We start from the raw sequence: 27,821 nt of genomic DNA on the forward strand, positions 1-27,821 counted from the left end.
TTGGTCACTGAGATGAACGTGAATGATAACAGATAGCTTTCTCCAACTATTACAGACCTGCTTTGTTTATATACCAAGGTTGCCAGGTTTGTGCAACAAAATTAGCCCAATGGCCAGTCAAAAGTAGCCCAAAAATAGCCCAATGCAATTTTCTCCATTGGGTGGCCGAATTCTTCACTGAATTTGTATGTCTGGGGGGTGTTTTAAGGGTGTTGGAGTGCCGAAATTGTACGTTCAGGGGTGGAAATCAACCCGCAGGAAAAAAAATTTACCCGCGGCAACAACTTAAAAGTAGCACAATTCCGCGGGAAAACCGCAGACTTGGCAACACTTTTATATACAGAGATACAAATTGGTTTATCAAAATAAATTACATAATGGAAACTATCCCAGCTAACAGGAAATGTTCTCAGAACTTTGGCTAACGTTCTGGCAAGGTTCTCTCAAAGTTATGAACAATTTTCATTCAAAGTTATCTGGTCTTTAATAATGTTCTCAAAATGATAACACAAAAACATTATTTATACATCGTTCATGAAAAGTTTTCCTAAAATGTTTTAGTTGGACATTCATATAACATGATTATAAATGTTACTATGCCTACTTGTTTCTGAATATTCAGAGAACATTCGAAAGTAACATTCCCATAATGTTTGAAGAATGATGAAATGGAATGTTTCCTTAACATTCACATAACCAAGACAGAAACGTTTTAGAACAATTTAAAAAAAATGCTTTGAACATTCAGACAACATTCAGAAATAACGTTTTCATAACTAAATGGGGATGTTATTGAAACATTCTGAGAACATATTTTTGCCACCTAGGATGTAATTTACCAGATTCTGGTAGTAATGATGCTAAATAAAGATCACTATCCTCAAACCTTCATGATTTCATCAGGCCATTTTCATGAACACTTGTCCAGTACACCTGGGTTCTGTTGGTGTGTCTAAACAGAGGATCCTTCGATGTCTCACGGGCAGAAATCTAACGCATATTAATTATGCATGACAATCCACATATGGAATTATGCAAATTGGAATAGGCGTCTTCTGTAATGCAGAAATTAAATATTTAAATCCACAGCGATGTATTAGAGTCAGAAACACACTTCAACCGCTAACACTTCAACCATCAGCCGTACAGGAATGTAAAACCTTTCATTTGCACAAATCAATGAACTCAATCCCCCGATAGATTAGTTAGTGGAAAATATCATTTATTTCATATCAGTATTTCCTCTGAGAGTCAAGTGAGATCTGATGCAGAGGAAATGATCACTACACAAACATGAAGTAACCTTACCAGCCTTACATGTTCATACAGAAGAAAAATGAATAATGTTTTATGTTCATGTTTTATGTTATATGCACACACACACACACACACACACAATGCTTCATATGTGCACAAAACAAATTATTAAGGAGATTTGCAATTCATGGTAATTTGTTTACTTTTGCATGATAAATAAAACCAGATCCTGCAGAAAACCCCAAAACTCAGAAATAAATGGAGGAAAAAAATCATGAAAATAAATTCACTAATTATTGGCAAATATATAATATTGGCAAATATATAATTAGAATCACACATATTTTCCCTATATTTTTCATACGTTTCACATTTATTTGTGAACATTAAAGAAATAATCACTCTATTTCTCTGTAAAAAGTAATTTTGGTCAATTTAGCATTTAGCAAAAATCTTTTAAATAGTTTTAAAATTGTACTACTTCTAGGAAGGTAATAAAGATATAGAACAATAGTGGGTATCAACCTACTATATAATGTCTAGTTGCCTCTGCATTTTAAGATGGTACTGTATATTTTATCATTTAAATGACACACATTACACTTTTAAGGCAAAATGAAACCATTAATAGTTTTGTAAGCCACAAAACTCTCGTTTGGGTCGACAGTGAAACTCTTAAAAGCAATCAGTCCTGCTGTCAGTCAGCCTCGCCGGGTCTGAGGATCTTGTTAACCTTAAAAAAGCACTTAAAACCGTTCGTTTGCTCATTTTCGGCGAGAGCAAACAAAGCAGCCTGTCTGGGTGAATTCCAGCTGCTGCTCAACCTATTTCCTCCTCATCTTCCACCTCCCAGGAAAAACAGGAGGAAAAAAGCAATAACAGAGCGAATCACAACACGCCAGGTGCACATAGTGCGCGGTAAATTGCTCTGAGGATGTTTTCTGGAGCAAAACAACAAGACTGTTTGTGTCACAAAGTTGTTTTGTGCTTCATGCATCACAGGTCAGATATGATGTTCTAGATTGAAACTGGAAGTACTTCATCTGATTAACAAACACACCACTTCAAAATCATTACAAAACTCCATTTAAAAGGAATTAATGAAGCGGTGTATAAAATACATTGCATTGCAAAAATCTCACAAAGCCTTTCAGGAACATGACAGACTTTATTTATTACAATGCAAAACATTTTAATATTTCTAAAAAGAGACTTTATAAATGGTTTTAAATCATGATGCTAATTAGTCCCATGAGGAGGAGACACGTCATGCATGTTAGCCTACACATATGAATCAGCTTTATGATGCCAGAATGTTTCGCTCCTTGTGTCTTTCTATTTTATTTGGTTTTCAGTGCGGTTTCCCTGCTGTAGTGGTCAAGCTGCAGGCCGAAGCAGGTGTGTAACATGTTTCAAATCACCTTACATCAGATTTCATCAGCCTAACAGACCAATGTAATATTCACATGGCATTTCACTGCCAAATACCATCCAGCTCAAATAATGAGATGCCCTGGTCTGTGATTACAACAGTAAAAAATGTACAAAAAATATCCTTGTAACTTCATGTTAAGGTACTCAGGACAGTGTATGAAAAATAGATTTTTAAATACTCTGAAGACAATGTGCACGTGCAAACCTCAACAAAAAAATAAATAAAATATAGCTGCGAGCAGCAGTTATCGGGGTTCAAGTGTTTTAAGGCCTTTAAGCACATGCATAAAACAGTATTATGTTTTATTTAGCAAGCCTGTAACCATCTAGATCATAGATGGAAAAAATTTACAGCCAATACAGGAAATTTACCATAAAAATATATGGTTTTTAAAGCTTTTTAGCAGTTATGGAGGTTGAGCCAAAAACCTAGGACTAGTTCACCAAAGTTGGTTTTTGAAATAACCTCCAATATTTAATGAACGATTCGATGGACAGCGGCGGTCCTGGAGGCAAAGTTGCTCAGAATGAGGAGTTGTACCATGTGGTATGAATGTCGTGAAAAATCGCGCGATACACGATCCTTTATGCACGTGAAAAACTCGAAGGCAGCCTCCGTTAACCTTGTCTGATAGCTGTTCAAACTTCATTGGCCGATGGCGGACATGTTTTTTCGAAATGTTTTTCGTTAGTGTCCTCATAGACAGTCATGGCATCTCGGACAAAGACACTGCATGGCAATTTTCAAGTTGAACAGACTAACGGTGAAGTAGTTATAGACATTTTCATGTTTTTTTTTCTGTTATAGCACCACCAAGTGGCCAGTCACCTCGTCATTTTTCATGCAACCACAGAATAAGTTCTTACATATGTGTGTCGAGTTTGGTGAAAATATCTCATTCCGTTTAGGAGTTAAAGCCATTTTTGTAAAAATGGCTCCTCCCACTTCGAACGTTTTGGCGGCCCTTAGGGACCGTGAATTGAAATTTCAACTTTCGATAATTATTGACAATCAGACTCCAGAGAATCTTCCATTTCGTACTTTTGACCGCTGTAGCACCCCCTATCAGGTCAAGCCTTGGTGACGTTGTAGATGGTGTGAGTACTACCAGCCCTCAAAGTTTCAAGTCTCTACAACTTACGGTTTGGTCTGCTCGATCACTTTTAGAGGAGAATGCTGATCCTTGGAAATTTTTACAATTACAATATGGTTTCAGCGCTACGCGCTTGAACCTGTAATAAATAAATAGAATTTTGCTAAAAAAAAATTAAACCTATTTTTGCATTGTGACAATATTTTAATGGCAATTAAGCACATTTTCCCATCATTATTGTAATATATTTTGAAGTATTTCTAAACAGTAGAATTTGTTGAACTGCCTTTAATTTAGTCTTATTTAAATAAAAATAATTGCATTACCATAATATAGTTGATGTATTATATAGAGGCTTTTTTTTTTCATTTCGACTGACCAGTAGGTGGCGCTGTGCCAAAACACTGCTTGTAGCCTCAGGTCATGTTTGTGATGGCATGTACCAAGATTGGTCGCAATATGCTAAAGCGTTGCGGAGATATAGCCTTGCTTCCATTTTGGCGTGTTCTTCATCCAAATTTGTTTGTGTGTTTTTCGAAAACGGTTGGGTTTATCAAAAATCTTTTCATAACTTTTTGCCAGCATGGTCAGAAGATGATGTGAGCCAATTTTGGTGAAAACTGGACGAACCGTCTAGAACGAGCTCAAAAAAGTAGGCTTTTCAGAAAATTCAAAATGACAGAAAAATTTTCATGATGGAAAATCTTCGGTAGATCTCAGGTAGAGTTGGGTGTTGTTGGAATTTTAACGATTCCGATTCTGATTCTACTTATCGATTCCAATTCTTATTGATTCCTAATTTCGATTCCAATAAGGTAAAAAAAAAAAACATTTATTTACATTTATCACACTTATTGCAAAACATTTTATTGTAGCTAAATACCATGAACAAAGATCTACAGGCTAAAGAACACTTACATAATTAACTTTTGCCTATGGTTTAAAAGTACCACAGCAAAAACAACTTGCCTAACTAATATAAATTTCAATCATTATTAAAGACAAGTAAACGCTCAGTAATTGAAAAAGAACATATAAACAAATTAGCAATCGCACAGATAAATACAACTGAACAAAGTTTGAAAAAAAGTTTTAAGATGTTCTGGTATTCAGGTACAGAAACTTGGTAACACTTTAGTATAGGGAACACATATAAACTATTAACTACGATTTTTCCCTCAATAAACTCCTAATTTACTGCTTATTAATAGTTAGTAAGGTAGTTGTTAAGTTTAGGTATTGGGTAGGATTAAGAATGTAGAATAAGGTCATGCAGAATAAGGCATTCATATGTGCTTAAAAAGTACTAATAAATACCCAATATTCTAGCAATATGCATGCTAATAAGCAACTAGTTAAAAGACCCTAAAATAAAGTGTTACCAGAAACTTTAATCAAATGTAAAATAACTGCACTTTATAAATAAAATATACATTACAAATATAGTAACAAAAGTTATTCAGTCAAGAACAGCGAGTGAATTTTCTCTTTGTTTTTTATTGTTTGATTAACATTATTATAGAGACGGCACGGCAGCAGGAATTTTAGGCTGCTGTCACTTTAAGAGCTGCACGGATCCAATATACTGTCATGCGTTTTCTTTGTCAATTGTTTATGTTCACTTAAGACATAACCGACTGTGTTTACGAGAACATTTTGACATATTTTTGTGTGTATTTGTCCCTTCAAGTGCAAAAAGATGCAGAAGAGAACTCAGTTCAGTATCACGCACTATTCAGTATGAGAGGCGGCTTTCTGTGTGCTTGTTCTGGATGTGTGTGCATGACAGAAAACCCATCAACAGTCCAGCTCCAAACGCTGTGCAAGGAAAGCGCTGGAGATCAATGATGTCTGGCACATCACGACACCTCAGGCGTGCCTAATCACACGTCCAGGATCTGGACTCCACTCAGTGCTGACACTGAACAGACCAACGGAGCATCAAAGCTCTGCTTGGCATTATTCCTATGCATTTACAATCCTTACAGGGATAGTTCACCTAAAAATTACAATTCTGTCATTACACTGCCCTGCATCATATTTGCTGAATGAAATCCAATACGTTTATTACTAATTTTGGTATGCTGATTCCAAGAACAGTACAAGTTTTGCTCCAGCACGTCACTTTCTCACAACATATGATTGCATAACATTTTTGCTTTTGACAACCATTTGTAAGGTGACGAAGTCTTGGATTATCCCTTAATTTAGCAGAATAACTGCCTCAAACACATGATTCCTCTCCTTTTCTGAGCCAGATCACAAAGGTTTGTTTTTCACATTATTTTATGATTTCAAGGTTAGAATTATGGCCAGTGACAGAAATAAATGCAAACATGATCCAGATGAAAAAAGCTTATTTATTAATAAACTTGTGTTTATCTAAAGTTCTTTGATGTTTCTGCCTCTCAATAGTCTAGAAAGCAGCTCTTCAGACACTTCAAATACTCTCAGAAAATAACGAGACATGAAACAACGGCCCAAAGCATTTAGAGCACATCAGGAACACAGAAGGGAACGAAAGAGTTTAGATTACAACACATCTGCTGCCTTTCGCTGATTAACGGGAATCATTTAAAAACTACAGATGAAAGTGAGAAGGATTAACTTCAATTAATAATGCAAATGATGTGAGATTAATATCCTGCATCATAGAAAAAACATCAATATTTCAGAGATCTTCAGTGCAGCGCAGTTACTGTAGCATATCAGATTCGTCTGCGCACACAATCTCAGGCAAATATTTTCAGGTCAGTGCAGAACGTTGCATTAATTTTTGTCCATATTTATGCAAGAGAAGGAAACAAATCTTTTGAAATGGGCTCCTTCACCCTGCAGCCTGATGCAGAACAGTGCATTCTGGGTAATTAAACAGCTGAGCACCAGCAGTGCACAAAGAGAAAAAGAGCCAAAGGCCAAAGTCTGATGCCATTTCACATGCGTGACGTAAATAACGTGTGCTACATTCATTAAAAATGATTAATGTATCGCACTGACCACATGTAATTCAATCACTGTACATAAGCCTGAATAAAGGCACACTTACTATTATAGGATAAATATTTTATACTTCAATTTTTTCCCAGATGAGATATATATATATATAATGTTATATCATGCAATATATATTATATATATTTTATCTCACAATCCTGACTTTACGCAATTCTGACTTTATAATTTGCAATTCTGACTTTATATTACACAATTATGACTCTATATCACACAATTCTGACTTTATATCACGCGACTGACTTTATATCACAAAATTCTGACTTTATATCTCGCAATCCTAACTTTATATCACACAATTCTTACTTTATATCCACAATTCTAAACATATAAAAATAAAAATAATAAATAATTTAATTATACCAGAGTGCATTCTGGGAACTAAATCACTAACTTACTGTACTATGAATATCACACATTTGCAGTTAATCTCAAAATATATAACATTTTTATTTGTGTGTGCTATGTATTTTCATGCTAATTCAACTATCACTTAGCTTGACAATGTCTTATTAATTATTAGGATCCTATTAATATTAAACAGCCTCATTACAGCCATTTTAACTAACGCAGTGCTGGAGGGAAGACATCTGAGGTCACTTCTGGCTTGTTTGCGTGATTCATTATTTACTGATGGAGCAACAAAGTGAAATTGCTCATTATAAATGATAAGTAATAAATGAAATTGTTATAGGTCTGTGACCAGCGGCCAAATGAAAGGTTTAAAGAGGATGACAGCATGACCATAGCCCAATGATGGATGAGAGCTGGAGATTCATTCGCTGATGGAGCTGAAGAAATATGTTGTGAGCGAAGGAGCACTCATTTGAATTCTATCCACACGAGGGCCGTAACAGTGCAGAGACGCGTGGACGAGGAAAACACACACCTACACAAACACACAGAGACAGACACACAGCGGCGGGTCACCAATATGCTGATGACGCAGCGAGAAGGGCCGCAATGAAAGTCAAGATTTAAAGAGTTCTTTAGCATGTCATGAATTATTCACGAGGCCATGCAGGACGCCAGGTTTACGAGCGCTTTGTCTCAGAGAGACAGCTGGGTTCAGCTACAAGGAACAACAGCCGACGAACCAACACACAACACGCTTGAACATGCAAATACAGCCAAAAAACTTGATCAACTGACATGACGCATTTATTTATTATTTACTTGACTGCATTTGTCAAAGTCAACCAACCTATCCTGTCACCAAGAAAAATTTCAAATATTTTTGTTAATTTAATGGGAAATGTAACATGCATCTAATTTGCATGCAATGCCTTATTGGGGTCAAATCTTGTGGCATTAAATAGATTCTTCAAACAACAATGCTTGAAATGTTACAATTAAAAAAATAACAATGCTCTTATCCAATCAGAACTGAGGAGGCAAGGTTACAGGAAGTGAAGGTTTCCCTCAGGTAGTCTATTTGGCAGTGGACAGCTGACTAGACAACACGCAACTACAGCCAAGCGATGTCAATGAGTTTACATCATGCATGAATATTGTTCATGTCTTAGTTACATATCATTGAGCACATCCATCTCCACCTGCACAAAGATGCACAATAAATCAATGTGACGAGAGCTGGATAGTACACACACACACACACACACACACACACACGTTAGTATATATATCTAAGAAGGATGAGTGTCACAGGAAAGGGAAGCGTTCACACTGGTTTTTCAAGTGGACAGCTGGTTCTCAACATTAGCAGCCGGTAAACACATGCACTACATCACAGCTGGATATTGACTCTCTGCCTCAGTCCTCAATATCTGCACACACACAGAGCTGTGCTGCTGTGATCTCTCATGAAGATGCCTGAAAGCAAGTTCACTTAAAATGATGGAACAATCACATAACGTTCATCAAAGAAGCAAAAGAACTGAGCTAACCTGCTCTGACTGAGATTGAGGTCATGTGACCCATCTCCTCCAATCACAGTCCTCATTTGCATCTCCATACTGTTGCTGCGTTCACGCCACCTCGAATTTACTGGAATTTTGAGATGACAGCATGTGACATTATATTCGGAGCTGTTCACGTCCTAGGACTGGGAATTATGCGTTTCTATGGCACCACTATCAACGCCTAAATGAATCTAAAGCGGTCAGGTGGTACAGCGGCCACGTGGTACATGTGGGAGCTTTCAGAAAACTCCCATCCTACAAGCTGTAATTACGAGCTCTACGAGGACGTGAACACTTTTTACAAGCTAGAATCTCGTAATTACGGCAATTACGAGGTGGCGTGAGTGCATCTTGTCACTACTAAAGATTAAGGCAGAATAGACAACATATTTAAAGATGACTTATAATGCCCCTTTCACAAGATGTAATATAAGTCTCTGGTGTCCCCAGAATGTGTCTGTGAAGTTTCAGCTCAAAATACCCCACAGATCATTTATTACAGCTTGTCAAATTTGGCCCTTTTTGGGAGTGAGCAAAAACACGTCGTTTTTGTGTGTGCCCCTTTAAATGCAAATGAGCTGCTGCTCCCAGCCCCCTTTCCAGGGCGGAGCTTTAACAGCTCACGCTTCGGTTGCTCAACAACAACAAAGCTGGAGAATCTCATGCAGCCAAAATGAGGATTGTCAGTAACGGTGTTCAGCCTTACATTGTTCAAACCGGAGTCGACACTGATGGAGAGACTCAGGAAGAAGTTATAACTTTTAGAATGAAACTGGACGTTTCTGAATGGTTAGTGGATAAATTTATGTAGTTGCCGTGGAGTTGATTCAACTCATCGACTAGCATGTGCCGTCATGTTAATCTTTTGTGCAAAACAGATGAATGCAAACCTATAAAACATAGACTTCTTTGACAAGCATTTATATGAACCGCTAGCTTGTCAATGCCATTTCAGCACAAACGCCATCTGAAGGGAGAGATTTGTTTAATATTGATTCCCCGATGTTAAGCACTGGTAGCTTAGAAAGTCAGTTAGGCGAGGAAGAAAAATCAAAAGAGAGAGCTTGTTAGTCACATCTGTGAGACTCCTACGGAATTGCATCTCCAGTTCTTTTTTCCATTTTAATTCATATGAGAACAGGTTTCATTTGTTAACATGTCTATTTCTGTGAACAGTAAGCCCCGCCTTCTTTGATTTGATTGGCCAGCTCACTCATTCTGACAGTGATGAGCGCTGTTAGACCGCTGAGGCAGACCAGCCTAAAAATGTAACTTTTAAAACTTTTTTTGTCATCCAAACAACAAACAGAGCGGTGCATAATGGAGTACAACAAAGCAGCATCAATAAAATCAAATACTGGGGGGGACTCGTCCTCCTCAATGTCTCTGGGGGTTACAGCCCTGATTTACATAGACCCTTCAAACTGTATGTTCAGCCCACATTAAACCCCACTGCGCTCTTCATATCTAATGGCGGTCACGTCTTAAATCCGAGTGTGAGTTATGAATCCGGGGTCTCCAGTGATCTTCAATAAAACATGAAGCGGGGGTCTGTCAGAGGCTGTCATTCAACCACAGCTGAGCCAATCAAAGGACGCCCGCATCCATATTCATGCACGGGACGGTTCAGAAATTCACAAGCGTGTTTGAATGTCACTGCTTCTCTTTTGAAGCTGCCGTGTCTCGGTCGCTCAGATGCTGGAGTGTGCAAGAGAGGTTCTGTGGCGCTCTGATACGGGATGTTTCTTATGGAGTGGGGTCTTGGCTCCACACTCACTGCAACAAAAGCAGGAAAACGAAACCAAAGTCGGAGTGTGAATGCTGGAGATTTAGGAGCATGTGCACACACTATCTCTCCCTCACACACTCAAGCTCACATTTATGTACACATTTATGTTATTGACAGATTCCTTCTCACTAATGTCCAGCCTTTTATAAAGATTATTTTGAACACATTCACACAGTATTTGTATGGAAAAAAAACTTTTTTTATGCCCCTAATTTTTTTAACAGAACTTCCTTCACATGCTTCCAAGTGTAGCGACAAAATACTGAAATATTATTATACATTTTATGATTTTTTCAATAACTTTTTAATGACATTTTGTTTTTCATGTTATATTATTATATGTTCTATCCATCCATCCATCCATCCATCCATCCATAATCCATTGTTCTTTCCATCCATCCATCCATCCATCATTCTTTCTATCCATCCATCCATCCATCCATCCATCCATAGTTGTTTCTATCCATCCATCCATCCATCCATCCATCCATCCATCCATCCATCGTTCTTTCTTTCTATTCATCCATCCATCCATCCATCCATCATTCTTTCTAATCATCCATCTATCCATCCATAGTTGTTTCTATCCATCCATCCATCCATCCAGCGTTCTTTCCATCCATCCGTCCATCGTTCTTTTTTCTATCCATCCATCCATTGTTCTTTCTATCCATCCATCCATCCATCCATTGTTCTTTCTATCCATCCATCCATAGTTGTTTCTATCCATCCATCCATCCATCCATCCATCGTTCTTTTTTCTATCTATCCATCCATCCATCCATCCATCCATCCATCCATCCATCCATCGTTCTTTCTATCCATCCGTCCATCCATCCATCCATTCATCCATCCATTGTTCTTTCTATCCATCCATCCATAGCTGTTTCTATCCATCCATCCATCCATCCATCCGTCCATCCATCTATCCATCCATCCATCCATCGTTCTTTGTATCCATCCATCCATCATTCTTTCTATCCATCCATCCATCCATCCATCCATCCATCCATAGTTGTTTCTATCCATCCATCCATCCATCCATCCATCCATCATTCTTTCTATCCATCCATCCATCCATCCATCCATCCATCCATCCATCCATCCATCAATTCATCCATCCATACATCTATCCATCTATCCATCTGTATATCTGGTTAAAAATGAGTTATGTGAATTTCTTTACATTTCTATTCATTTGAATTCTCCTTCCTTAAATTGTGTTTCTAAATTACAGCCTGTTTGCACACTCACTTCAAATTCAGCATCTGAATTAAGGCATTCTCAATTCAATTCTTAATGGCATAAATGTCAATATCAAATGTCAATACCAACCTCCTAGAAATGCCCTAACAACAACAATCAGCAACTGCATTGCAACAATTCACCACCCTTAGCTTTCTTGGATTGTGTTTAGCACTGACAAGACTCATAATTTCTTCATAAAATATAAAAATCTTTAATGATAAATTCATGCTAGCGTTCAAACCTCCCAGCATCCCTCTCAGTTTGTTTGTCCTCTGACACAAACATGAGCAAAATGAGGGTGACTCAGAGAGGAAATTTGACTGTTATGTGACATGGTGAGACCTCAGTCTATATCTGCATTTTACTGTATAACTCTAGAAACCATCACATGCTGTGCAGAATGAGAGAGAAAGAGAGGTGTGGAAGCAATACTCCTCTGTAATAATCACAGACAGAAGAACTGCTGGAATTAATCTGCAATCCTGTGCAGTGCATGGGAGTTAGATCGATCCAGTATTGACTGACAGTGTCTAAACAAAAGTTAAAGAGCATCTTCTCTGAACACCATACGACTCTCAGTCACGTCCTCTGACACAGAGCTATTCAAACACAGTCAAGCACTAATGTGTGTGTTTATGTCGTGATTCTGCTGAACGCAAGCATGCGGTGTTAACTTTGTCATTCTCATGTGAAGCTGCTGAATCATGTAGCCTGAGGACAAAGTACAGAGGACATCCACACTCACAATGACATCCTATAATACCAGTCACACTGTTTCTGTCCAACACAGAGACATGGCTGGATACAGAGATAAGTGGTGTTTGCTAAGGCATAACCCGTCCCGCACCACTGGCACTACAGACATGACTGATTCCTCAAATCGTGCGTGTTGTTGAGCAGAGATGTGCTGTTACTTTACTGAGTGATCAGACACACCATTTTCAACTGCATAGCAACACTAAAAAACACCCAGAACACCCTAGCAACTGTATAGACATTAACATTTTAGAAACCACATAAAAATGTGCATGAACACTCATAACGCCGAAGTAACTGCATAGCAACACTAAAAAACACCCAGAACACCCTAGATACTGTATAGAAATGAACATCTTAGCAACCGCGTAAAAATGTGCATAAACACTCATAACACCCCAGCAACTGCATAGCAACACGAAAAAACACCTAGAACACCCTAGCAACTGTATAGACATTAACATTTTAGAAACCACATAAAAATGTGCATGAACACTCATAACGCCGAAGTAACTGCATAGCAACACTAAAAAAGAACACCCTAGCAACTGTATAGAAATGAACATCTTAGCAACCGCATAAAAATGTGCATATACACTCATAACACCCTAGCAACTGCATAGAAATGAACCTCTTAGCAACCACATACAAATGTGCATAAACAATCATAACACCCTAGTAACTGCATAGCAACACACTAAAACACCTAGAACAACCTAGCAACTGTATAGAAATGAACATCTTAGCAACTACATAAAAATGTGCATAAACACTCAGAACACCCTAGCAACTGCATAGCAACACTAAAACACTCAGAACACTCTAGCAACTGTATAGAAATAAACATCTTACGAACCGCATAAAAATGTGCATAAACACTCATGACACCCTAGCAACTGCATAGCAACACTAAAAAAAACACACACAGAAAACCCTAGCAACTGTACAGAAATAAATATCTTAGCAACCACATACAAATGTGCATAAACACTCACGACACCCTAGCAACTGCATAGCAACACTAAAAAAACACCCAGAACACCCTAGCAACTGTATAGAAATGAACATCTTAGCAACCACATAAAAATGTGCATAAACACTCAGAACACCCTAGCAACTGCATAGCAACACTAAAACACTCAGAACACTCTAGCAACTGTATAGAAATAAACATCTTAGGAACCGCATAAAAATGTGCATAAACACTCATGACACCCTAGCAACTGCATAGCAACACTAAAAAAAAACACACACAGAAAACCCTAGCAACTGTACAGAAATAAATATCTTAGCAACCACATACAAATGTGCATAAACACTCACGACACCCTAGCAACTGCATAGCAACACTAAAAAAACACCCAGAACACCCTAGCAACTGTATAGAAATGAACATCTTAGCAACCACATAAAAATGTGCATAAACACTCATAACGCCATAGTAACTGCATAGCAACACTAAAAAAAGACCACCCTAGCAACTGCATAGCAACACTAAAAAAAGACCACCCTAGCAACTGCATAGCAACACTAAAAAAGAACACCCTAGCAACTGCATAGCAACACAAAAAAAACACCCAAAACACCCTAGCAACTATATAGAAATGAACATCTTAGCAACCACATAAAAATGTGCATAAACACTTCTAACACCCTAGCAACTGCATAGCAACACTAAAAAACACCCAGAACACCCTAGCAACTGTACAGAAATGAACATCTTAGCAACCACATAAAAATGTGCATAAACACTCATAACGCCATAGTAACTGCATAGCAACACTAAAAAAGAACACTCTAGCAACTGTATAGAAATGAACATCTTAGCAACAGCATAAAAACTGCATAGCAACTGCATAGCAACACTAAAAAACACCCAGAACACTCTAGCAACTGAACATTAGAAATAGAACATTTTAGAAACCACATAAAAATGTGCATAAACATACACGACACCCTGGCAACTGCATAGCAACACTAAGAAACACCAGAACACCCTAGCAACTGAATAGAAACAAGCTAAAAATCACTTCAAACACTAAAACAATGACAATCACTGTGTTTTACACTACAACATTTTCTGATTAAAAATCAGTGAATTCAGTGCACGACTGCCGTGATCTACTGCAACTTTTCCTTGCGCGTCACTGACGTTAATGCGTCTCTGCTGTGAGTGTGTTCAGGTATGATGGAATCTCATGAAGATCAGAGAGAAGCACTGAGTTATTAAACTGTTTAATGCTTCATGCAGATAAACATTTCTGAACTGATTCTACTGCTTATCCTTCAAAGCTCCCGAATGTCAGTAAAATGCATCCATAAAATAAATAGATGATGACAAAATAACCTTGCTGATTTTAGTTGATTTAACGTATACATTTTTAAAAGAAAAACATACTGGAAAATCTAACACCCAGATAACAAAAATATCTTCTAAATATGTTTTGCTAACATTCCAATTAAGGTATAAAAACCTCATTTTTGAATGTTCTCTGAACGTTTAAAACATCCACTTTTTAAAATATTTAAAAAATGCTTTATTCTTGGTTATGCGAATGTTAAGGGAACATTCCATTTTATCATTTTGCAAACATTTCAGAATGTTCAGAGGACATTCAAAAGTAACAAGTATAACATTTAAAAAATGTTAGATGAACGTCCAACTAAAACGTTTCAAGAAAAAATGTTCCATGAACAATGTATAAATGGCTTTTGTACTAATGTTTTGAGAACATTGGGTACGGAGAATGTGGGTAAGTTTAATAAAAAAGCAACATTTGAACAAAAGAAAATCACTTTTTTTTTCTTCAAAGACTACAACATGCATAAGCAATGCTTTTATCCCTTGTTTTTGCTCCTTTTTTGCCTGTGTTTGGATCCGAAGATTCTGAACTCTCAGAAGATGAGTAATAGCGCCCCCTACCGTATAACAGAGAAAAGACGGAAAGCCAGAAAATTTACTCAACTTTGAGAGAACCTTGCCAGAACGTTAGCCAAAGTTCTGAGAACATTCCCTGTTAGCTGGGCAGCTGTGTTTGGACCTTAATATCCATTTTCCATTAGGGATGCTTACATGCTAACTAACAAATGCTATAATATAATTTTCATCATCTGATCAATAATGAAGTGAACAAACACATTCTGAGGTTGGTTACACAAATGGGGTAAATATCTGACAGCAGACAGAAGCTCCTCCTACAGAACTGCAGAAGACAGTGTGACGCTATTGTGCGAAATGACTCATCAAATGAAGCATCTTCAGTTCAGGTCATCACGTCTTCCTCAGGCCACTGAACCTAAAGGCTTTCATTAATCCAACCGCCTGTCACTCACCAACAGCCAAATTATCATTTCATTGACTCCTTCACTACGGAGCACTATGTCAGATCTCAGTGTGTATGGCCTTTAGCTTTTAAGGAAAGAAAACCCTGTTCTCAAGCCTGTGATGCAATGCAATCGTGGCTATTTGTCTTTCAATTCATGAGGAAGGATCTGTAAGAGTTCTAAAAATTTGCCAGTTTTGGAGCCATATATCATGGTATTGTTATGTATAAACTACAACAAGCCATTCTCACATGGGCTTGAAGAGTATAAATATTCAGCTTTACCATCACAGGAATAAAATATAGCTGCAAGCAGCAATTATCGGGGCCAAGCACAAAGAGCATAATAAGCCATGCCAACATGGCTGGAAGCATCAGACCAGCTGCAACACAAGCAAGTAACAACATTTTAACATGATTTTAGGCAAATTGGCTGAAAAATCATAAATACAAAATATGATTGAAAGGTTTATTACAGTCGACCAATAGGTGGCGCTGTGACCATGCAAAGTTTGGTGTCAATATGCCAAAGTTTTGCAGAGTTACAGCTTCAAGAGTCGTTTTTGCATTATGCCTCAACTTTGTTGCTGCGGTAAACAAAAACGGTTTGACTTATCAACCTGAATTCAACAACTTTTTGTCAGGATGGTCTGAAGATGATATGATTCAATTTTGATGAAAATCAGAGCAACCGTGTAGGAGTTAGAAAAAGTAGGTTTTTAAAGAAAAACAAAATGGTGGACAGGAAGTTCGGCCCAGAATATGGCAAAATTGATATCTTTGCTCTTAGTATGACCCAAGGAATCTATTAAGACCACTTCATTACAATAGGCTAATTTAATCAAAAGTTATTAGCATTTTTGTAAATTTCATTATAACTTTTTGAGTACCTTCAGGGCATGGTGCCAAAGACACTAATTGAGTTTTATAATGATACGGCAATGCGTTCGTAAAATATAGCATTTTGCGACAAAATTCAAAATGGCCAATGCTCAAAATGGCTGATATACGAAAATTGGACATCATTCGACTCCCTGAATGTAATAAGACCACATTTATGATTTTTGAACAAACCGTTCAGAAGCAAAAATAGCCATTTTTTGTCTCTCTGGACCAGTAGGTGGCGCTGTGCTGAAACGTAGCATGTAACCTCAGGTCATCTTCGTGGTTTGGTTTGAATACGATAAAGCGTTGAGGAGATACAGCCTTACGTCAATTTTCACAAGCGCCACGTAAAATTCGTTTGCGCGCTTTTTGAAAACTTCAACAAATCGACTTGAATTCCAGAACTTTTTGTCAGCATGGTCTGAAGATGATATGGTTCAATGTTTGTGAAAACTGTAGCAACAGCTTAGGAGGAGTTTGAAAAAGTAGGTTTTTCAGAAAATTCAAAATGGCAGAAAAATTTTCATAACAGAAAACGACGTCATAGGAAAATTCGAAATGGTGGAGAATTTTTCATGACAGAAAATGACATCAAAGGGATCGTGCATTTGAATCGTTTAGAGCCAAGGAAAAAGAGTTTTGTTTCTAGCCTATATGGTTCAAGAGTTATTAGCATAAACGTGAGTTCAAATTTGGACAGGTGGTGGCGCTAGAGGGATTGAGTTAGAGACCCCAAATTTGCTCTGGTGACAGTTCAGACTGTCCTCTGTCAGTGTGCCAAATTTCATAACTTTCCCGCCAGCGGTTTTATGGGCTGCCATAGACATCCAGAGCGGAAACGGAAGAAGAATAATAAGAACACCAACGATTACAATAGGTGTCTACACACCTTCAGTGCTTGGCCAGTAATTAGTAAATTGTTAAACAGTAGTGTGCATTTGTGTGTATATGTTATTTTCAATAAGTAACCTCACCCCAAAAACATTAAACAACTTTGACCTTACATGTCAGATCACTCGAACAGAAAGCACTACAAAGAATGAGTTTGTAAGGTAGTCAACTTAAGAATAGCTTACTTATAGTTGTCTCTAAATACGACCACACAATTCAGCACATATCCTGTGAAGTTCTAGTTTTGGATGGATCGTCCATCTGAAAGTTATTGGCAAAGTTAAAGACGCAACTCCCATCAAAGTGATGAAAACGCAGCAGAGGTTTTGCCTCAGTGGAGGTCACTCATCGGCATTATGACATCATAAATCTGTACTAGAGCAAGTGGCGCGTACAGCCAGCTGATGAACTATTGGCAGGCAGCCCATCAATCTGCACACAAATCTCCATGTTTGACTCTTCATATACAAGACCGGCCCCCAGGGGCCACTCATTCAATCTGAAGAACACTACAGGATCACCTAGAAAAAATGAGCATGTCATGAAGGTTAAATCAAATTGGCTTTTGTTGACTACGTGCACGTTGTTGCGGTTAGGGGACATTGTATAGATGAATTCGTTTATAGTCCACCAGCGCTCCGATAGGGAGTCATTTATCTTTTCGACAACAGAGTCTGCCTTTCCTCTAGGAGAGTTCGGAGCCTCAAATTCTCATGCATGCATAAACCATCGCTGATTCGCCATTTCCAGTCAAGATTTGAGCAAAAAGACAAGTGTGACAGGGTGCTAGACAATTCTGACAAGACCTCGTTTCATTATTGATTGAACAAGACTGCGAGAGCACAAACTTGATCTTCCCATTCTGAAGTACATTACACATGCAGCAAATCAGCGCAGCCAAGTCCACTGAGCTGGGAAAGTGAACGATAAAAAAAACAGCAATGGCACAAGAGCCCTTTAGCAGAAACCAGTTGAGAACCATTTTAATAAAGGTGTCCTTACCTCGGTCGGGTTCTTTACATGCTCAGCATTGCGTGAGACTGGACGGACAGTCCGGAGCGCTCCTCACATACGGCAAAATCCTCACAGCGGTTTGTGTCATTCTGGAAGCAGACGGCAGCTCAGTTAGACATTCAAATCAGAACCTTCATATTCCTGTGAAATGAACACATTCAGTTTTTAAGCAGCTCAAGAGGATGAAATTAATCTTCACAGATAATTAGCCAGAATATAATACCACAATCAGGAGACTAATGATTGACTAAACGTTTAGTGTTTGCATTGTGTGGTGTTTCATTGACACAAAAGCAAAGCACTGTGTTTTTTGTTAACACGTTTGTGCTTGGAAAAGTAATAGTTGTTCTCCTCAACAAGTCACATGATCCACAGAACAAATAATTAGGGTCACAAACACTGTTAATAACAAACTCAAGATTCAGTCTAAGTTAAACCTTCCCAGACTAAACAGGATTTAACAATGTTCTGGACTAAATGTTTGCCTAATAATGATTCTCCATTGACAATCATTTCAAGGTCTGAGAAGCACTCAAATTGAGTTCAGGAAAAGCTTCCTGGGAGTCAGCGAAAATTAATTCTGATCCTGTCCTGATTAAATATCCTTAAAACATTTCCCTCAGGGACATAATTTGGGTTTTATTGCACCAAGGTCTGAACCGAATGAATTCAGCAGCAGATTCAATAAACAAACTGAGTATGAACCACTCACTCAAATCTAATGAAAGGGAATGGAGACCTCCCTGTCCCTGAATACGATGATTTTAATCCTGGGTTTGATCAATTACTCTTGTCACCATAAAGAAACAATGTAATAAAGTCTGGAGCAGTGTTAACCTTTATTTCATCAGCCACTTGGTTTTGCTCAGAGCTGGGTATTTTGTACACAACGGTATTCAAAAAGAAAGCCACACCGCGCTAGTTTATAGTGTTCCAATACAAAATCAGCATTAATTATCATTTTAAAAATATCATAATTGAGTAGATTACAGTATCAGAGGCCGTTCTGCAAGAGCACATTATATATCTGTCCACATGAACCAATTAAAGATGGATGGATGGATGGATGGATGGATTTAAAATGCCTGATGGATGGATAGATGTATGGATTTGAAATGCCAGATGGATGGATGTATGGATAAATGGATGGATCTGAAATGTCGGATAGATGGATGGATGTATGGATGGAGGGATGGATGGATTTAAAATCCCAGATGGATGAATGGATGGATTTGAAATGCCAGATGGATGGATGGATGGATGGATGGATGGATGGACGGATGGATTGATTTTGAAATGCCAGATGGATGGATGGATGAATTTAAAATGCCAGATAGAAGGATGGATGGATTTAAAATGCCTGATAGATGGATGGATGGATGGATGTATAGATTGATTGATTTTGAAATGCCAGATGGATGGAGGGAGGGATGGATTTAAAATGCCAGATGGATGGATGGATGGATTTAAAATGCCAGATGGATGGATGGATGGATTTGAAATGCCAGATGGATGGAGGGATGGATGGATGGATGGATGGATGGTGAATTTAAAATGCCAGATAGAAGGATGGATGGATGGATGGATAGATGGATGGATGGATTTAAAATGCTAGATGGATGGATGTATAGATTGATTGATTTTGAAATTCAAGATGGATGGAGGGATGGATGGATGGATGGATGGATTTGAAATGCCAGACAGACAGACAGACAGACAGACAGATAGATAGATAGATAGATAGATAGATAGGTAAAGTAAAGCTACATTGTCAGATATAAAACTGTTTATTTTGAACTTTGAATCAAATTTTGTGTTCAAACTCTTGGCAGTCCAATTAAATATAAATACATTAAACATCAGGTACTTCATCCGTCACAACGGAACTGGAAGGTCAAGTTGAATGCATTGCATTGTGAAGACTGTGGAAATGTAGTGGCCATTCCATGTACAGTATGCAGAAAAAATGCATACTTTAGTATGTTGTTCTGAACATGGCCTATGAAACAAGACTCATACAGTATAATAAACAACAACAGACAAAGGTTATATGTCTACAAAGACAATGAGTCCATATTATCCGTTATCATTCCCATGCATCTCAATGCCAGTTGCATCCAGGTTAAATTCCAGCGCTGCATTCTCTAGCCAGACACTGCCTTTGGAATAAATGGGAATGCTCACGGTTAGAGCTCCCCAGATATATTAACTCATTGATCACAGTCAACATTAAGGGGTTTGCAATGACAGTAATAAAAAGTGCTAAACACATAAGTTAAAATAAAAGACAGACAGGACAACAAAAACACCACAACAAGACCCAAACTGAATGAGTGACAGAAGCCAAGCAAAATGTTTCAGAGCGCTGGAAAAGCATTCATCAATGTCCAAAAGAAAGCAGACGAGGTTTGTGAGGTAACAGGAGCTTGTTTTGCGAGATTAGCAGCAGAAACACACTCTTATCTGAAGCATGACTATGCAAAAACAAATATCGTAAATTATTCAATAATGCTGGACTCTGTTTCAGAAACACGTACCGTCAGCCTCTGTGATACACGCCCCGCGAAAGCTTTGATTCTTCAACTAACGCTCTTATAAATAGCTAATTTATTTGATTTACCAGACAGCGTTTCTTCGCCCTGTCTTTTTCATCTTCATAGAGAGTGTTTGGTGCCCTTTGAAGATAAGCTTGGGAAAATAACAAGAAAATATGAGTGTAAATGAGTGATGAAAATGGCTTGGCATGACCAGGAACTGTGAATCCCATCCTCTTTTGACCCCAAGGGTCGCTTTTTATAATGTCTGATCCAGTGTTATGTACCATCGTAGTTTTTATTAAAGGGTTAGTTCACCCAAAAATTAAAATTCTGTCATTAATTACTCACCCTCATATCGTTCCACACCCGTAAGACCTTCATTCATCTTCAGAACACAAATTAAGATATTTTTGATAAAATCCAATGGCTCAGTGAGGCCTGCATTGACAGCAAAATAATTAACACTTTCAGATGCCCAGAAAGCTACTAAAGACATATTTAAAACAGTTCATGTGACTACAGTGGTTCAACCTTAATGTTATGAAGTGACGAGAATACTTTTTGTGCTCCAAAAAACAAAATAACAACTTTATTCAACAATATCTAGTGATGGGCGATTTCAAAAGCTTCGAAGCTTTACAAATCTTTTGTTTCGAATCAGTGATTAAGAGCATGTATCAAACTGCTAAAGTCAAGTGAACCATTGAAATTTCGATATGTTTCGAAACACTTATGACATAACGAAGCCTCGTTTACTAAAATCACTTGACTTTGGCAGTTTGATACACGCTCTGAACCACTGATTCGAAACAAAAGATTCGTAAAGCTTCGAAGCTTCATGAAGCAGTGTTTTGAAATCGCCCATCACTAGATATTGTTGAATAAAGTCGTTATTTTGTTTTTTTGGCGCACAAAAAGTATTCTCGTCGCTTCATAACATTAAGGTTGAACCACTGTAGTCACATGAACTGTTTTAAATATGTCTTTAGTAGCTTTCTGGGCATTGAAAGTGTTAATTATCTTGCTGTCAATGGAGGCCTCACTGAGCCATCGGATTTTATCAAAAATATCTTAATTTGTGTTCCGAAGATGAACAAAGGTCTTATGGGTGTGGAACGACGTGAGGGTGAGTAATAAATGACAGAATTTTCATTTTTGGGTGAACTAACCCTTTAAGTACTTACCTTCATGTCGTTCCAAACCCTGTAAGACTTTCGTTCATCTTTGAAACACAAATTAAGATCTTATTGACGAAATCCAAGAGCTTTCAGTCCCTTCATTGGGAGCAATGCAATTTCAAGGTCCAGAACGATAGGAAAGACATCATTAAAGTAATCCATGTGACTCCAGTGGTTTAACTTCAACTTTATGAAGCGACGCAAGTGCTTTGTTTGCACAAAAACATTTTTTTTTTTTACCACTTTATTTACGAAACATTGACCTGCAATCCAGTAGGTAAAGCACTACGACACGTGTGTTGCGTTGACTAAAGACGTGCTTTGGATAATATTATTTTGTAAATAAAGAGTTTTTTTTTTTTTTTTTTGCGCAAACAAAGCATCGCTTCATAAAATTCAATAAAATAAAACTATAATTAGATACTTAAATATATTAAATAATTATATATAAATTTAAAATTCCACTAAAACACGCAGCTAATGTATCTTTGAATGGTCGTCAATGAAGAAAGATTTTGGCAGCATACTGGTGTAGTTACAGTATCTACCACCAGGGTCTAACTGGAGTATTCTAACTATTTGGTGTCATATTCTGTGAGGGGACTGAATCTTGCACAACAATGTCAGCAAACAGACAGGCTTGTTTTCATGCTCACTCCTACTGGCGTCCGCACAGCTGCCTGTGACCATTTCATTCCCTTTCCATCTCTCTCCCCGCCCACACTGCGACACAATTATGACATCATAGAGGCGGCAATAGAAGCACACATCATAATCAGACAGAATGTTCACTCCGCATTTTACTGTATATTAGCAAACAAATATAAGAAATGCAAATATTCTACAACATTCTCAGTCAAGGTTCGTCAGTCTCGTCTCTAAGAAAGACCCAATTTGAGGCCCCCTTGTGAAGGACCGCTAAATTATTCATGAACACATTCTCTGCGGGCACTAACAGCAATATGAGCAGAAGAAAACGCTGAAAGGAACTGATGTCACAGGGTCAGGGGCTTATTTTAGCGCCACGCTACGCTGAGTCCAGCTTCGCCAGCAAACACCAACAACATGGCCATGGGACTATTTTAGAAATCAAGAAGGTTGTACCTCACTTAAACCAGTACAGCATAACAAATTTGATAATCAGTTTCATACTTTGGGGTATATACACGCATAATGCACAGTATACACTGCACAATGCTGAGTTTGTCTTTAAAAATAATGTGTGGTTATGTTCGGAATGTAACACTGACTTATTAGTTACTTTATACTGTGCAGTATAGATAGCATAATGCCTGCTTTATAAAAATAGTAAGTGAAATAGTATGCACTGCTATTCATTTCAAACAGTCTGCTTTATTGTTAACACGCATATGAGTGGCATCAAGTTATCTCAGAAATATATAGTAATTTTGCTTTAATAAACAATTATTTTTAATTTTATCATTTTTAATTATAAAATATTTTAATTAAAAAAAATTATTATATATACATTTATTTCAAGTAATATTTTTTTAAATGGTTTTAGCTTTAGTAGCTTTAACTACAATAACCCTGACATGACCTCACTATATTTTGCAAGTCATGAAGGAGATGCTAAAAACTGCTGTAGATATTGCCTCCGGTTCATTAATATACCGCAATCACAGACACTCCTATCTGGACAGGATTAGATTTCACAGATGGCAAAAAATAGGTAATTTTCTCTTTTACAGAGACTGTGTGGAAAAAAACAGATGTGTTTGATTCAGATGAGATTTAAATCACAAAGTATGTCTGTGAAACACAAATTTACCTGATGCCCTCAGAGAAAACTAGTCTCATCTGAATAAGATTCATGAGCAGATGACAAACTTTGAATCTCAGCACTAGTCAAAACACACATTACTAAACACACCAAATCACATTCATAAAAGACAAAAGACTGTCAATATTCTGTCTGTCCGGAGACACATTATTTGCGACAAGCTGTGTTTTGCTCCGAACGAAAATCGCACCTTCTGGGAATAAATGTGGGAATATATTTTCACCATTTCCAGTGATATTCATTTTGCTGTCACAGATTTGGTGACTGGTCCGTGGCACCTTACAGCTGTCTAATTCACACTCGCCCACACACATGAAACTTTGTCGTGTAGGTGTTCTCTACCTGAAAGACCCACTCAAGACACCAAACTAGACTAACAAGCTAGATTGACATCTGATTTACTCAGTAACCCACACACACACACACGCTCACGCAGATATTGCAGCAGTGGGTGGAGGTTGAAGGGTTGTCAAATAAAATCTTTATGAGGTAAATGGCCAAATATCCCTCCTGCCTTCCCCATTTAGAGATTCATCTGCTCGCTAGCAAAATCCCATTTCCAGTCTGTCAGTCTTGAAGCCGTCCGTGATGATTCCAGTGGGAAGTTCAGTTTATTTAGAGTCATAGAAAGAAGCGCTGCGACATACCATCGGGTTCATCCAGGAGCTAATGGCTACTTAGCGCCCTGCTCTCCTAAAATTCATACATAATGCTTGACGTCTGTGGAAGAGGCATAATAACTTGTGCTATACGACACAGAAGTGGCCATATTCGTCTCATGCAGCAGGCAATGGTTCTCTCCCATGTAGGATGGAGAAATGACAAACGAGATCTCTTTAATATCTCAATAGTGTCTTCTTGGTGTCAATGAGATTAAATGGAAAGTGAAAGACTTTTCTAAAGTACAGAAAGACCCTAGTAATCAGAAGAGATCTCAATAATGTCTCAAACTGTGCTTTGCCAAGATTCCAAAATATGTAATCAAAAGTCAGAGATATGAACTCAAACATTTCTCATTAAACTCGTTATTGCTGCTGCTGCTGCTGCTGCTGTTGGTTATTGCTGCTGCTGTTGATTATTGATGCTGCTGTTGGTTATTGCTGCTGCTGCTGCTGTTGATTATTGATGCTGCTGTTGGTTATTGCTGCTGCTGCTGCTGTTGGTTATTGATGTTGCTATTGATTATTGATGCTGCTGTTGGTTATTGATGTTGCTGTTGATTATTGATGCTGCTGTTGGTTATTGCTGCTGCTGCTGCTGTTGGTTATTGCTGCTGCTGCTGCTGTTGGTTATTGATGTTGCTATTGATTATTGATGCTGCTGTTGGTTATTGATGTTGCTGTTGATTATTGATGCTGCTGTTGGTTATTGATGCTGCTGTTGATTATTGCTGCTGCTGTTGGTTATTGATGCTGCTGTTGGTTATTGCTGCTGCTGCTGCTGTTGGTTATTGATGTTGCTGTTGATTATTGATGCTGCTGTTGGTTATTGCTGCTGCTGTTGATTATTGATGCTGCTGTTGGTTATTGCTGCTGCTGCTGCTGTTGGTTATTGATGTTGCTGTTGGTTATTGCTGCTGCTGCTGCTGCTGTTGGTTATTGCTGCTGCTGTTGGTTATTGATGCTGCTGTTGATTATTGATGCTGCTGTTGGTTATTGCTGCTGCTGCTGTTGGTTATTGATGTTGCTGTTGATTATTGATGCTGCTGTTGGTTATTGCTGCTGCTGTTGGTTATTGCTGCTGCTGCTGCTGCTGTTGGTTATTGCTGCTGCTGTTGGTTATTGATGCTGCTGTTGATTATTGATGCTGCTGTTGGTTATTGCTGCTGCTGTTGGTAGTTATTGCTGCTGCTGTTGGTTATTGATGCTGCTGTTGATTATTGATGCTGCTGTTGGTTATTGCTGCTGCTGTTGGTAGTTATTGCTGCTGCTGTTGCTGTTGATGAATTTGCACATGGTTTGTCTTAAAGCAAATTAAAAACACCACATAGACATAAACCACATTAAAAATTGATTTTCACCACAGGGGGTCTTTAATAAAACCATAATAAAACTGCCTCACAGTATATGCTAAAGCTAAGCTGACATATTCATCTTAATCAGTAAGCAAATGTGTTCTACTCTCTCCTGGAAGTAAACGTAAAAACAAGTTTTATCTTTAGCTTTGAGAAAAAAAGGTGGGTGTGTGAAAAAGATCTCGTCAGACAAACACGTGAAAAAGGACAAACACTTACGGCGTATCATGGTACGTGTGTAACTACACGGCTCAGTCTGTGCAGGGAGGCTGTGCAGTGTTTCTCAGGGCGAGACAAACGGAGACGCTCCGAGCCGCAGGGTCTTTAACAAGCATCGCCACACTGACAGAGTTGTCACAGCGACGGTGTTTCCAATAGAATACCTGATTAAACCGGCACAGCTGTCAGACCGCAGCGCTCATTTACAGTCTGAAGCTCTGCATTTCCAGTAGCAACACCATGAAAGAGAGCAAGGAGGCAAACAGAGACACAGACACAGATCATCACTGGAAAGGGCAGAAAGCAGGATTAGAAGAAGGAGATCAGATCGAGATGAACACTGAGAAAACCTCAAAGCTTGACCTTCACAGAAGAGCTCCTGTTTTCTGAAGCAGAAACTTCTCATACTGCACTGTAATGCCACGCGACCAGGGAATCGCTTTACACAAATTTCACACAACACAAAACTAACTACAGAGCATTGGCCGCTCAAAAAGCTGCCTTGTGCGAAAAAAATGAATCCAAGATAGCAAGAGTCAAGAAAAATGTCAATTTTATGACAATAGCACATTAATGGCCAATATTCAAATATACTATTTTGATGAAATAAAATATATATTATGGACATCATTTTGTCTAAATAAATAACATTCTAAATCAATCAGTCATTTTACAAGTGAATTTAGGCATCACAACATTATAATGTACAGTGTTACAAATAAATATTCTTATTTATAAATTAAAAATGAAAATAAAATAATGGTACGATAAATTAAAAAATATCTGATATTTTCTAAATTTTCTAATAAATGTATAATTTTCTAAATTATATGTATTTAATTGCATTGTAATTATTATAAAAGTTACAATTAAAATAACAACAATATTTAAAATATATCAAAATTAAGTGAGTTCCTCTTGTTTTAAGCATGAACTTAAAATTTTTTTTTCCAGAAAACAAGACTATTTTAAGTCTTAAAAATACTGAGTAAGAAAATCATTTTTTGCAGTGTGCTGAACTGAATCGACACGCTCCGTCCAATCCAATTCACTTCGGTTTTTGCAGCACTACGGCATTTAAATACTGTATGTGAGCTGCATCTCGAACATCCAAACTGCAAGCGGTGAGAGTTGCATATGAAAGAGGCATCACAAAACATAAGAGAGATCACAATAACGCTTGCTATTGTGACATTCCCTCATCGTGAGATCCCTGGAGATTCTCACCTCTCGTACGGAGGTTCAGACCAGCCATTTGAGGACAATGCGGCAAGCGGCTCCTATTAGCATTGAGAGAGAGAAAGACAGCGAGACGCACATACTGATGAGGGTTGCAGAGGGTTTGCGTGACCCAGGTGCATATAGATGCAGACAAAACGCTTGTGCACAACAACCGCAGAAACATGTCCTCACACCATTCACAAACACACACACGTCCCCAGCG

The 27,821-nt window shown here is 38.0% G+C and overlaps 1 protein-coding gene across 5 annotated transcripts in view; it reads right to left on the bottom strand.

Moving 5' to 3' along the window:
- Positions 1 to 27,821, bottom strand: part of dlgap4a (discs, large (Drosophila) homolog-associated protein 4a) — a 136,184-nt gene that overhangs the window by 81,167 nt on the left and 27,196 nt on the right. For all 5 annotated transcript variants that reach the window (XM_051879836.1, XM_051879838.1, XM_051879842.1 and 2 more), the window contains exon 2: positions 18,614 to 18,714. The gene's annotated coding sequence lies outside the window, so the exon portion shown is untranslated. The remainder of the gene's footprint in view (positions 1 to 18,613; positions 18,715 to 27,821) is intronic.

The sequence above is a fragment of the Ctenopharyngodon idella genome, chromosome 22, assembly GCF_019924925.1.
Source record: "Ctenopharyngodon idella isolate HZGC_01 chromosome 22, HZGC01, whole genome shotgun sequence".
Taxonomy (NCBI): domain Eukaryota; kingdom Metazoa; phylum Chordata; class Actinopteri; order Cypriniformes; family Xenocyprididae; genus Ctenopharyngodon; species Ctenopharyngodon idella.